The sequence below is a fragment of the Diaphorina citri genome, unplaced genomic scaffold (genome assembly GCF_000475195.1).
Source record: "Diaphorina citri unplaced genomic scaffold, Diaci psyllid genome assembly version 1.1 scaffold2179, whole genome shotgun sequence".
In the NCBI taxonomy this organism is placed as follows: domain Eukaryota; kingdom Metazoa; phylum Arthropoda; class Insecta; order Hemiptera; family Psyllidae; genus Diaphorina; species Diaphorina citri.
Window position 1 is genome coordinate 10,002 of NW_007379604.1, and position 12,340 is coordinate 22,341.

The 12,340-nt window shown below is 36.0% G+C and overlaps 1 long non-coding RNA gene across 1 annotated transcript; it reads left to right on the forward strand.

The window, feature by feature from the left end:
- The first annotated feature begins 3,375 nt into the window (after positions 1–3,375).
- Positions 3,376–3,931, forward strand: LOC113471231. The gene is made up of 2 exons (XR_003394005.1): positions 3,376–3,481; positions 3,593–3,931. It is a non-coding gene; the product is annotated as an uncharacterized LOC113471231 (long non-coding RNA).
- Positions 3,932–12,340: the final 8,409 nt, after the last annotated feature.

The window sequence follows — 12,340 nt, forward strand, 5'->3', positions numbered from 1 at the left end:
TGTTGCTTTTTAGCCCGTCCTTCCTTTATTATTACGATAGGAATAAAAAAAGGTATAGTGGACGGGCTATTGTATTCGCTTCGGTGTCTGTCTGTCTGTCTGTCCCCATAGAAGGACTTATCCAAACCTAGTCGACCTTTATATCAAATTAAAGGTCTTTTAAACCATAAAGCTAAAAAAAAACTGGTTTTTGGAGGATTTTTTTCCACATTTTCTCGCACAATTGAGCTCTGATCTTGAAATGACCTATGAACTCAAAGCAAGAAAGTTTTAGATAACACTTCAGTCGTTTTTTAAGACCGGTTTTAGCGTCACCTATGGTAAGCTACGCCGAGGAAGGCCAATAAATGGATGGGTGACTTAAACATTATATTGGGAATAAAGAGAGAACGGGCTCTAGTCTTGATTTTAAATCATTACATGAAAGTAAAATCGAAAAATCAAATCAAGAATAATAATAAACAGTAGGTACATAGGTACTGATTTTCTCTAATCACGATCGAATAAACTACGGGCTAAAAAATTCCCGGAGGGACGGGCCATACATAGGTACTGATCGAATAAACTACGGGCTAAATAATTCCCGGACGGACGGGCCCAGCTTGTTAATATTTTATAAATTTGAAGTTTTCACTTCAGTTAAAAATTCAGGAACTACGGGCTAAATAATTCCCGGACGGACGGGCCCAGCTTGTTAATATTTTATAAATTTGAAGTTTTCACTTCAGTTAAAAATTCAGGGACGTAACAGTTTTTAGCGTTGGTCTAAAAGAGTGTTTTAACGTTTCCACTAAACATTAAAACATACGTGTTATACCTACCTACCTAAGAAGTGAAATTTCAGCATATCCTTTAACAATTGAATTCTACTAGGAAGAAAACAAATTTTAGCATCTCCACCAACTACCAATACGTAGGTACCTATTTCCTAATAATTTCACTAAACCGGTTTTAACATCTCCACTAGGAATGATTTCTTGTTAAATTTTGACTTTTTTTTTTACTTCCTACAATATTTTTCCATTTTATTTATTTTGACTTCGTTTCGTCAATAAAATTAATAAAAACTTACCTAGGTACTTATTCTTTTCCGTCTCCCGAAATCCCCTACCTTTGAGTAAAGTCCCTGGCCAAAGCAAACAGCCAGGAATTTCACATGCATTCTTCTAGTTTCTCCACTCTTTTCTTTTTTTGGTCTAAAAGCAGCAGACAGAAGAACCCTTGGGCGGAATTCCCTCCCCTCCCCCCCCCCCCCCCCCCCTCCGACTTTTTTGACTTTTGTGCACTCACAAAGTTAAATGAGCTGAGGAAAGATGTTTGAAAAGCATGCTGAAAAACTGCTGCTGGTATTTGAACAATGGACCACGACCCAACTCAACCCCCTTCCTCTCCCTATGTCTATGAATCTCTCTTTCCTCTCCTTCTGTAAAATAATGAATTTATCATAAAAGACATTGAGGCATTCGAGTACGAGTTTACAACGAACGGTGTCAACAGAATGCTGGAACGCCAAAAAAATACCAACCTCTAATAAATACCCAGAACCCGAACTATGTACTATGTATCATTTAGTAGGTATAATACCAAACTCTACATACCCAAAACTGTATCATTTGGTAGGTATAGGTACCTACAAAACTATATTGTAGAAAAAGACAGTACCTATAAAGTACTAAGGTAGGTTTTTTCGATGTGGATGGAAGATTTTGTTTCAAAATGAAATTCGAAAAATTTCGTGCTATTCTTTTCAAACAAACGTTTTCGTTTCTTCACCAAATTCCTGTGTTGTTTGACATTGGGAAAGGCGCCTTTTCTTTCAGTTTTGACTTTCCTCCTTATTGTGTTTCCTGTGTATGAAGGCTCAAATGTCTCCTGCTCCTGTATTAAGGAGCGTAATATGTTAAAGGTTTTATTGGGACCGTTGTATATTTTATAGCAGCTTAAGCTCAGAAGTATTTGCAGCCAGAAAATTTAGAGTACCTTGGTCAATTTTATTGGGGGCTTCTGAAATTTGTATTTTACTCTTCAGCGGAAAGAGAGAGAGAGAAAAAAAATAAATAAATAAATAAAAATAATGACGAAAAAAGTCGTCTTGCAAAATACGGGTTGCATTCGCAAATCTGTGAAGTTTAATATCTACCAAAAATAACAAACGAAAAGGACGCATTTTGTTCTTCTTTTTTATAAACACTTAAAGAATTATTAAAATTTTATTTACTTACTTTTTTATTTTCAATAAATAATCATAATATATTAAATCGAACAGTTATAATCAATTAAATAGTAAAGAAACAATATTACTATAAATAATAGTAAAAAAAGAAACACAAGAAATGAAGATTTTTCTATCAAAGCATTCCATGAAAATGAGGATTTTCTTTCATTAGTAAAATTTAACAAAATATTTGATGAAATTTTTCCATCAATAAATTTTCTGATAGGTAAGATTGAACTTTGTCAATTACTGCCTCAGTAATTCTGAAATTTATCTAGGTATAAGTAATACGTAAGTAAAATACTCGTATTCTACTCACCAAGTTAAACAATTTTATTAATTCATTATTCACCACCCAATGGTAGTGAGCATGAGTCAAAAGAAACATTAAAATTATGAAATGGAAAGGTAGACGAAATACATAGTACGTTACTTCCTTAAATAAAAATATCTCAAAATATTATACACAAAAAAGAGGGGTAAAAGTATCGAAAAATTTGGCATGAAGTGTCTTCGTAAAAAATAATATTAGTTAATTTCTACTTTTTTGACAAAGTGTACAAAGTTTTTACCTCTTAATTTTTGGTATATTCAAATAGGTAGTAGATACAATGTCCTACATTCAATAATTCATGTTCTGACCTAATATCTGGTTATATTCCAAATAGTTCTCTACAATTTGTACATTTTCGTTGTAACCATATTTAGGTTACACTCAACGATAATTCTCAATTACAAGCTTGTCTGAAGGGAAGTTTAAATGCTCAGTTACAATACGTTCACAATGAGTCCATTTTTTCTGCGGCGATCACAGTGTGAATGCTCTCATTTTACTCATTTAATATAACGCGTATATCGACTTGTAATTGGAATCAAAATTAGCATCTTAAATACCTAAACTGGAAACAATATGAACTTTGGAATGACAATGAAAAATAGAAGTCCGGTGATATTTAATACAAAAACTCTACATGTGGCTCTGCTGACTGTTCAACAGAGCTAAAGGTAACTGTACTAATGCATACGTGTTGTAGGAAAAGGGATACCGTCACTAGAAATTTTCTGTCAGCGAACATAAAAAATCTGGTGTGAACATCACACGACTTTCCTTATCCTAATGAATGATGCTTATTATTTGAGTGTTCTTGTTCTTATACCCTAAGGAATGATCGGTAAATCATTTTTTTTGTAAAACGAGTTCTCATCCTGGCCCTAATAGTCAACATCTACATAACTACCTGCATCTGAAGTACAGTAATTGCAGAGGTATCTAGGAATGATCGGTAAATCATTTATTTTGTAAAACGAGTTCTCATCCTGGCCCTAATAGTCAACATCTACATAACTACCTGCATCTGAAGTACAGTAATTGCAGAGGTATCTCGATAGATAGGTACTAATTTATTGGAGATGAAAAGTGCTTCGTAAGATATGAATTTCTATTCAAATTTATTTTCTCATCAAATTTTTATTTAGAACTTTTTATAAAGGGAAATTTCCCCTCGATTGATGCAGAACCGAAATTGGGTCAATCTGAGTTTATATCAACTCGGAAAAGAACTCGCTTTAATTACACAGAATTATAGGTAAGATTCCAGGGATAAAATGAATACCTAGCGCAGGATGATTTGAAAAGAGGAAAGTTCGTAACATACAGTTTCTCGTTTGTTCTTAACAAAATATTTCTATGTAAAAAATAATAATCTAAAGGAAAAATGGGAAAAAAAGATTTGTTCTACAAATTTCAACTATTAAATGTACAATTTAGATTAAACATAAACATAGATATTAATTAGTTAAAGAAAAGCCATATGGCACAAATGAAAACAAAAATTTCGCTTGAGGTTTTTTGTTTATAATACATTTGTCAAAATCTCTTGTACGCACAAGTTCTTTACTTCTTGATATAAGTTTATTGTAAATGTAAATGTAAATGCAGTTTCTTTGTGTTATTATGTCACAACTTTGGTGCTCACTGCAGCATTGTAGGATTTTCCCAATATCTCAATAATCCTAAAATTCAATGTTTACCTACCATGCTGGCACCGGTTGCTATGCGCATTTATATGTCATAGCTACTCATTTTCCTCACGAGGCTGAGTGGGCCCCGCAACAGCCAGTCACGGAATCAATCATTTGGATGATACAAATTTCTTGACCCCGCCGGGAATCGAACCCGGGTCTCCCGCGTGCAAGGCGAGCGCAGTGACCACTACGCCATGGGAACTGACTTGTTTTTCTAAGTAGATAGAGATTTTGAAGCTCTATGATTGTCTCACATTGGAACTGTAGACGCGTGACTTTTATTTGCGCGTAGTCGCCTGCAAAACCAAACCTAAAGGAATTTTAATTGTGTTGAGCATTAAATGCTTGTCACAAATGTCCTTCCTCGCTTGATAAACTACGCTAAATTCAATGACTTGACTTGGACTCGAACCACCAACCTCCAGATCCAGAGTCCACCGTGCTAACCACTACACCACTGAGGTTGCTGCAAAACCTATGAAAGTGATATAGTTTATAGAACGTCTCTATCATTTCTATAGGTTGTTTTTGAAGCCGACTACGCGCAAATAAAAGTCGCACGTCTACGCTTCTAATGTGAGATAAGCCTTAAACGAACTCACGAATGCTTGTTTGAATTCAAGTAGTTTCTAAGTAATAATGTACCCGAAATACATTAAAGTAGCAACCTATGGTAGTTACAAACAAGTAATGTACCCGAAGTCATGTACTTTCTATGGTACTTACAAACAAGCCATGTTCAGTTCCAACTACTTACATACAAGTAGCGTCCTATGGTACTTACAAACAAGTAATTTACCCGAACTACTTACATTCAAGTAGCGCCTAAATCCAAAGTTTCAGCAATTGGTCCGTGTGTCTGTCTGTACACAAAATATCCACAGCAAAAATCCCTTTTTCTACATTCTCACCTAGAGGCGCCCTCTGGGCGTTACAAGCTTTTAAAATACATGCGGTAGGGTTAAAAAAAACCTACCATACCATTGAGCCGAAAAGATAAATCCCCGTAAGGTAACGAAGGAGGGGGGATCCTCTCCCCTACTCCTGTTAGGGTAGGGAGCATCCTTTTATCTTGAAGCGTTTTATTGAAGGCGGCACGTGACTTGTGGGTTGGGTGGAAGAGCTCTTCCAGGATACAGAAATCGGAGACAGAAGGAGAACAGGATAGAAGAAAGTCAGACTTTCCGAAAACGAACGTTATTGTCTTGTGATAAAGTTCGTCCGGGGCGGGAATCGAATCGTGAAAGGCCTACGCTACCTTCCAAGCTAAATAATTTTCAGCTAAAAAGGCAAGGTGGCGTACAGCCCCTATGACATTGACATTAGCAGTTTGAAAAGCTTTATCCTCACATTCCAAAATTAACAAAAGATCAAGGAAAGGAGAGACTCTATCCTTGTTTTGCTAATTCCTATCTACTACCTCTTGTATCCTCTTGAGTACTTCGGAGGGAAATGTGTAGGGGGAATTAGAAAATTTAGCTATTAAATCGGGGGTTGAAATAAGCTTTGTCATCTCCATTAATGTCCGATCTTACCACACAGAGTTTTCAGTTCATCCAGAATTCAAGGAATACTAACTTGTGTAAATCAAATAGGTGACGTCAAAGAAAACCCTTGACACTCTCTTAAGATTGGGTACAAAAGTCTTTGTGTCTGCAGGGGACCCTTGAAGCGGATCAAACGAGAAAAGATGCTGATTTCAAAAACCTGAAGTGATTCTAAAATTTTACTTTTCTTCTATTCTATAGGATTCCTTGTTTCTTACCTATATATAGCCTAGGCTAAATTACCTGATCAATCCTAAACAGATATGGTTTGTGGTTGACTTTCACCCATCCTATCCTTGTTCTCTCTTCGTTTTCGGGACTTCGGTTGTTACAGTTCCCTCTATGAAACCTCGTAAAGTAATAATATCTAAAAACTAATAATAATAGGTTAATAGGTAATAATAATGTCGAATGGCCAAAACTCTGAAGAGGCCATCTCGTGTCTTTAATTCCTCTTTTATTCTAAACAGAAGCATTGTGTTTTCTTCCAAGACAAATACCTACTTTCTGCGGCGATCACAGTGTGAATGCTCTCATTTATTATAACGCGTATATCGACTTGTAATTGGAATCAAAATTAGCATCTTAAATACCTAAACTGGAAACAATATGAACTTTGGAATGACAATCCCGCATCACACACCACGGTGTTACTTTTTACTTTTTTCTACGTGGGTACCTATTCTAAGTATATTCAACTCCTGTTTAACTACCTCCTACAAAGGCCATAATGTCAGGATCTCCAGCTCTCGTCTAGTCACTTTCATCGTGTAATACCTTCGTAATTCTGCACTACTTACTAATTAAGACTACTCTTTCCTCCTGCTACCCTAATACTCTTTCACCCTCTCTTTCATAACACGAAAAACAAGAACTAAGGACTAAGGATTAGACAAGAAGACATTCCTCTCTCCTTCTCGAAGGAAAGGAGAGACTCTATCCTTGTTTTGCTAATTCCTATCTTGTATCCTCTTGAGTGCTTCGGAGGGAAATGTGTAGGGGGAATTAGAAAATTGAGCTATTAAATCGGGGGTTAAAATAACCTTTGCCATCTCCATTAATGTCCGATCTTACTACAGAGAGTTTTCAGTTAATCCAGAATTCAAGAAATACTTGTGTAAATCAAATAGGTGACGTCAAAGAAAACCCTTGACACTCTGTTAAATGTCAGTGATAAGATTGGGTATAAAAGTCTTTGTGTCTGCAGGGGACCCTTGAAGCGGATAAAACGAGAAAAGATGCTGATTTCAAAAACCTGAAGTGATTCTAAAATTTTACTTTTCTTCTATAGGATTCCTTGTTTCCTACCTATATAGCCTAGGCTAAATTACCTGATCAATCCTAAACAGATATGGTTTGTGGTTGACTTTCACCCACCCTATCGTTGTTCTCTCTTCGTTTTCGGTACCTCCGGTGTTACAGTTCCCTCTATGATACCTCTTGAAGTAATTACTAATAATAATATCGAATGGCCTAAACTCTGAAGAGGCCATCTCGTGTCTTTAATTCCTCTTTTATTCTAAACAGAAGCATTGTGTTTTCTTCCAAGACAAATACCTACTTGAGGAATTCTCTCCAAACTTTCTCCTCCCCCCAACTTCTATTCCTCCCCCTCCTCCAACTTTTCTATTTAGCCTCCTTCCCCACATTTCATTCTATTTCCTTTCCTCCCTCCCCTTTCATCTCTATCTACCTTTTGTTTTCCTTCTGTGTTTTTAAAATGACGTTTTTGTTCTAATGTTGGGGTATGTTGTTATGAGAAAAATATGTAAGGAATGCCTTTTCCATGACATCCTTCGAGCCTCCTCGTGGAATTTCGAAGCGAAATTTAACATTAAAAAAGAAGAAAAAATTAAAGAGAGAGAGAGAGAGAGAGAGAGAGAGAGAGAGAGAGAGAGAGAGAGAGAGAGAGAGAGAGAGAGATAACGTTAAAAAAAAAAACAAAAAAAAAGGAAAGATAAAAAAAAAAAAAAAAATCCTTTCTTTTCGGGATCAGACCTGGTCAGCCTTGGTTATGGAAATATGGAATGGACTAGAGCCTAAATCCAAAGTTTCAGCAATTGGTCCGTGTGTCTGTCTGTACACAAAATATCCACAGCAAAAATCCCTTTTTCTACATTCTCACCTAGAGGCGCCCTCTGGGCGTTACAAGCTTTTAAAATACATGCGGTAGGGTTAAAAAAAACCTACCATACCATTGAGCCGAAAAGATAAATCCCCGTAAGGTAACGAAGGAGGGGGGATCCTCTCCCCTACTCCTGTTAGGGTAGGGAGCATCCTTTTATCTTGAAGCGTTTTATTGAAGGCGGCACGTGACTTGTGGGTTGGGTGGAAGAGCTCTTCCAGGATACAGAAATCGGAGACAGAAGGAGAACAGGATAGAAGAAAGTCAGACTTTCCGAAAACGAACGTTATTGTCTTGTGATAAAGTTCGTCCGGGGCGGGAATCGAATCGTGAAAGGCCTACGCTACCTTCCAAGCTAAATAATTTTCAGCTAAAAAGGCAAGGTGGCGTACAGCCCCTATGACATTGACATTAGCAGTTTGAAAAGCTTTATCCTCACATTCCAAAATTAACAAAAGATCTCAACTCCTTTTTATGCCGCCTTCGAAATAAAACCATATGCAACCTTCAACACCTCTCTTTTTTCCCCCTGTTCAGTAAGGAAATTGAATTCTTATCAAAGATCATGGAACCTACACACCTAAAGGAGAGAGGGAAGGAGGTGGATAAAGCGACATATTATTTACCTATATTTATATTTTTTCAACACTATTTCGTGCTATTCTTTTCAAACAAACGTTTTCGTTTCTTCACCAAATTCCTGTGTTGTTTGACAATGGGAAAGGCGCCTTTTCTTTCAGTTTTGACTTTCCTCCTTATTGTGTTTCCTGTGTATGAAGGCTCAAATGTCTCCTGCTCCTCTATTGGAGCGTAATATGTTAAAGGTTTTATTGGGACCGTTGTATATTTTATAGCAGCTCAAGCTCAGAAGTATTTGCAGCCAGAAAATTTAGAGTACCTTGGTCAATTTTATTGGGGGCTTCTGAAATTTGTATTTTACTCTTCAGCTAAATGTAAATGTAAATGCAGTTTCTTTGTGTTATTATGTCACAACTTTGGTGCTCACTGCAGCATTGTAGGATTTTCCCAATATCTAATAATCCTAAAATCACATGTTTACCTACCATGCTGGCACCGGTCGCTATGCGCATTTATTTCTATGTCATAGCTACTCATTTTCCTCACGAGGCTGAGTACCTACCATTCTGGCCACCGGGTGCTATGCGCATTTATATGTCATAGCTACTCATTTTCCTCACGAGGCTGATCCAACGTTTACCTACCATGCTGGCACCGGTCGCTATGCGCATTTATATGTCATAGCTACTCATTTTCCTCACGAGGCTGAGTGAGTGGGCCCCGCAACAGCCAGTCACGGAATCATTCATTTGGATGATACAAATTTCTTGACCCCGCCGGGAATCGAACCCGGGTCTCCCGCGTGCAAGGCGAGCGCAGTGACCCCCTAACCAGGGAGCTGACCCATCGTCATAATCTGCAGAAGACTACTTAAGCTGGCATTGCTGCAAATGCCTTGATATCCTCTATTGATATAAGTTTATTGAAGCTGTATTTTTTCAAAGAAATATGGTATGTTCTTTGTACCAATTTTATTGAAAATGTACCTACAAAGAGAACCTGACAAGATTTTTAAAAGAGTTTTGACAGCATAAATAAAGAAATTTAAACAAACGAGGGTGAAAAATTATTTTAGCATGAAGATTCCGCAACCAATTGTTTTACGAGTACCTAGTTGTAACAGCAATATGATTACCTCAACTATGAAAAGATGATTACAATGGTTTACATGCTGGAAAATTTAATTTGCTGATAAAATTAAGCTGTATTTTTTCAAAGAAATATGGTATGTTCTTTGTACCAATTTTATTGAAAATGTACCTACAAAGAGAACCTGACAAGATTTTTAAAAGAGTTTTGACAGCATAAATAAAGAAATTTAAACAAACGAGGGTGAAAAATTATTTTAGCATGAAGATTCTGCAACCAATTGTTTTACGAGTAGTTGTAACAGCAATATGATTACCTCAACTATGAAAAGATGATTACAATGGTTTACATGCTGGAAAATTTAATTTGCTGATAAAATTGTAATTGAAGATAATGGTGCATTTCTATTTCAGTTTATGCCAAATTGTGTAATAGGAATAATAGGATTGCTTTTGCTTCGCATGAATAATTTAAGCTACATCTCATTGGTACATGGGTTGAAAAGTTGAAATCATCAGGTCTATAATGTATATACTTTGATTTATTGAGTACTTTTGTAAGTAAATATCGTAAAGTGGATGCCTCCACAGTCGGAAGAAGACTAAGAAGAGACAGAGGGGGGGAGGGGGGAGGAGAGAGATGGAGAGGAAAATAAGAACGGACTTACGTGCTTCATACAGATATTTCATCGTTCAATTACAACTTTTACAACATGCGCTAAGCAAATGAAAGAACTAATATCGGGGAAAAAACAAAACAAGAGAAAAGAATGCACCGCTGTAGCTTTGTAAATTTGTAAGCACCAGGACACACACAGACACACACGCACAAAGACAAAATGTACAGTATACTATCAAATACCTACACTTTAGACCCGGGACCTACACTCACTTTTGGCTAGTTGATGATTCACACCCAAAAAATGACCCTAAGGTGAATATTTCCACACATTCCCCGATTTTGAAAGTACAAAGTGACTATGGTCCCGGGTATTATATCTACCTAGATTCTACTGAGGTAATTCGATCAAAAAGTAAGTAGAATTCCATTCAAGTATTGTTCGACGTCAACTTTTCCACTTACTATTTCTCATTCACTTATACAACTTTCCTTGTCTATAACTTTGCCATTCACGAATACAATTCCATTTATGCTGTGAAGTGAATACTATTCAAGGTGTTTTCCCCACCTTACTTTTTGATCACACTACACATAAACTATAGTCGTTTTGACATTCATCACACATTTGTTTTATGTACAGACATTATCATTAATTAAATATTAATTAGGTAAATTATTAAATATTAATAAATAAAATTTTCATATATTTTTTTCGTTTAGTATATTATTTTTTTGATATTTCAACATTTTTTAAAGTGATTTTATCACAACAATTCATACACCACATCATGAAGGATACGACAAGAACAGAGGACAAAAAACAAAATGAAGTGGCGAACCAAAAGTTCTGAATTTTTCATGTCAAATGCTATTTGTTCTAAAAGTTTCAAGTTACAATTCACAAACATCGTTAGGAAAGACGTGGGAAGCTTTGTAAAAGTATCTTTCCAGATGTCATTTCGGAGAAAACAAATAGCTAATAATGTATTTTATCATTACATAACTTGTAGTTCAATTTCATAGGACCTCTCCTTTCCCAGAATGGAGAATTCGACACAAAACTTTTGGCACCCATTAAAAATCAATTTTATTAGAGGCTTTCCTTGATAACCTTCTGGAGAGATTACGAAGAGAACTAGCTTTCAATCTTGTTGGTTATCATAACATACCTACATATGACAAACTTACCTACATAATCATCAGTCATCTACATAATTATAACAATAGTTTTCACATTCTAATTTTACCTATTTACTTACGCACAGTCTAATATTTATGTACTTGTAACATCACCAAATATACTAAATCAATGTCCTAGATAAATTGTATTGCTACTTCTTAACATTTTTCCTTTTTTTTACAGGTTCCTAACGCTACAATCTTGAACATAATTAATTACACAGTTGAGGGCTGATTTTAAATTTTCACAATTCAATTAAATATCACGGATTTGAGAGAAAGGTAAGAGCACTAGATATTGTAATAAAGGAAACATTTCAGAACGGTCAAAAGAGTTAAATTTGGAGCATTATTATGATGATTATTATGGGTTATTGAACTCATAACGTGTCAGCACCTGAATACACCCGGAGAAGAAAGTAATTAAATAATAAAAATCAAAATCAACTGTGCACCACTTGAACTTAATGTACAATCTTCCATGGCACACATATGAGAGTATGAGGTACTAAAACTTTTTTTTCTCGAAAAACTCATTTCAACTCTAACTTTTTTCGCTCCCCCTTCTTCTTCTTTCTCTCGTTCTCAGGTAGCATTTCCGCAGGTTCCGGAGATGTGTGTGCTTTTTCTTTTCTCTTGTTCTTCCTGTTGTGTTTTTAGCTTTTTAATTTCAGCTTCTATTCTCTCACATGAAGCACGCCATAGTTTCGGACGTGATCGGATGGGCGAGAGAAACTAATGCAACGGTCTACAGACAGAAAGAATCATTACAAAACATTGTTACAAATTGAAAGGATGTAAAAAAGAACAAATTTATCATCAGGTCTATAATGTATATACTTTGATTTATTGAGTACTTTTGTAAGTAAATATCGTAAAGTGGATGCCTCCACAGTCAAAACAGGTTACTATACACAACATACAGCTTGCGGGTTTAGAATTTCATACTGCTTCACTGCC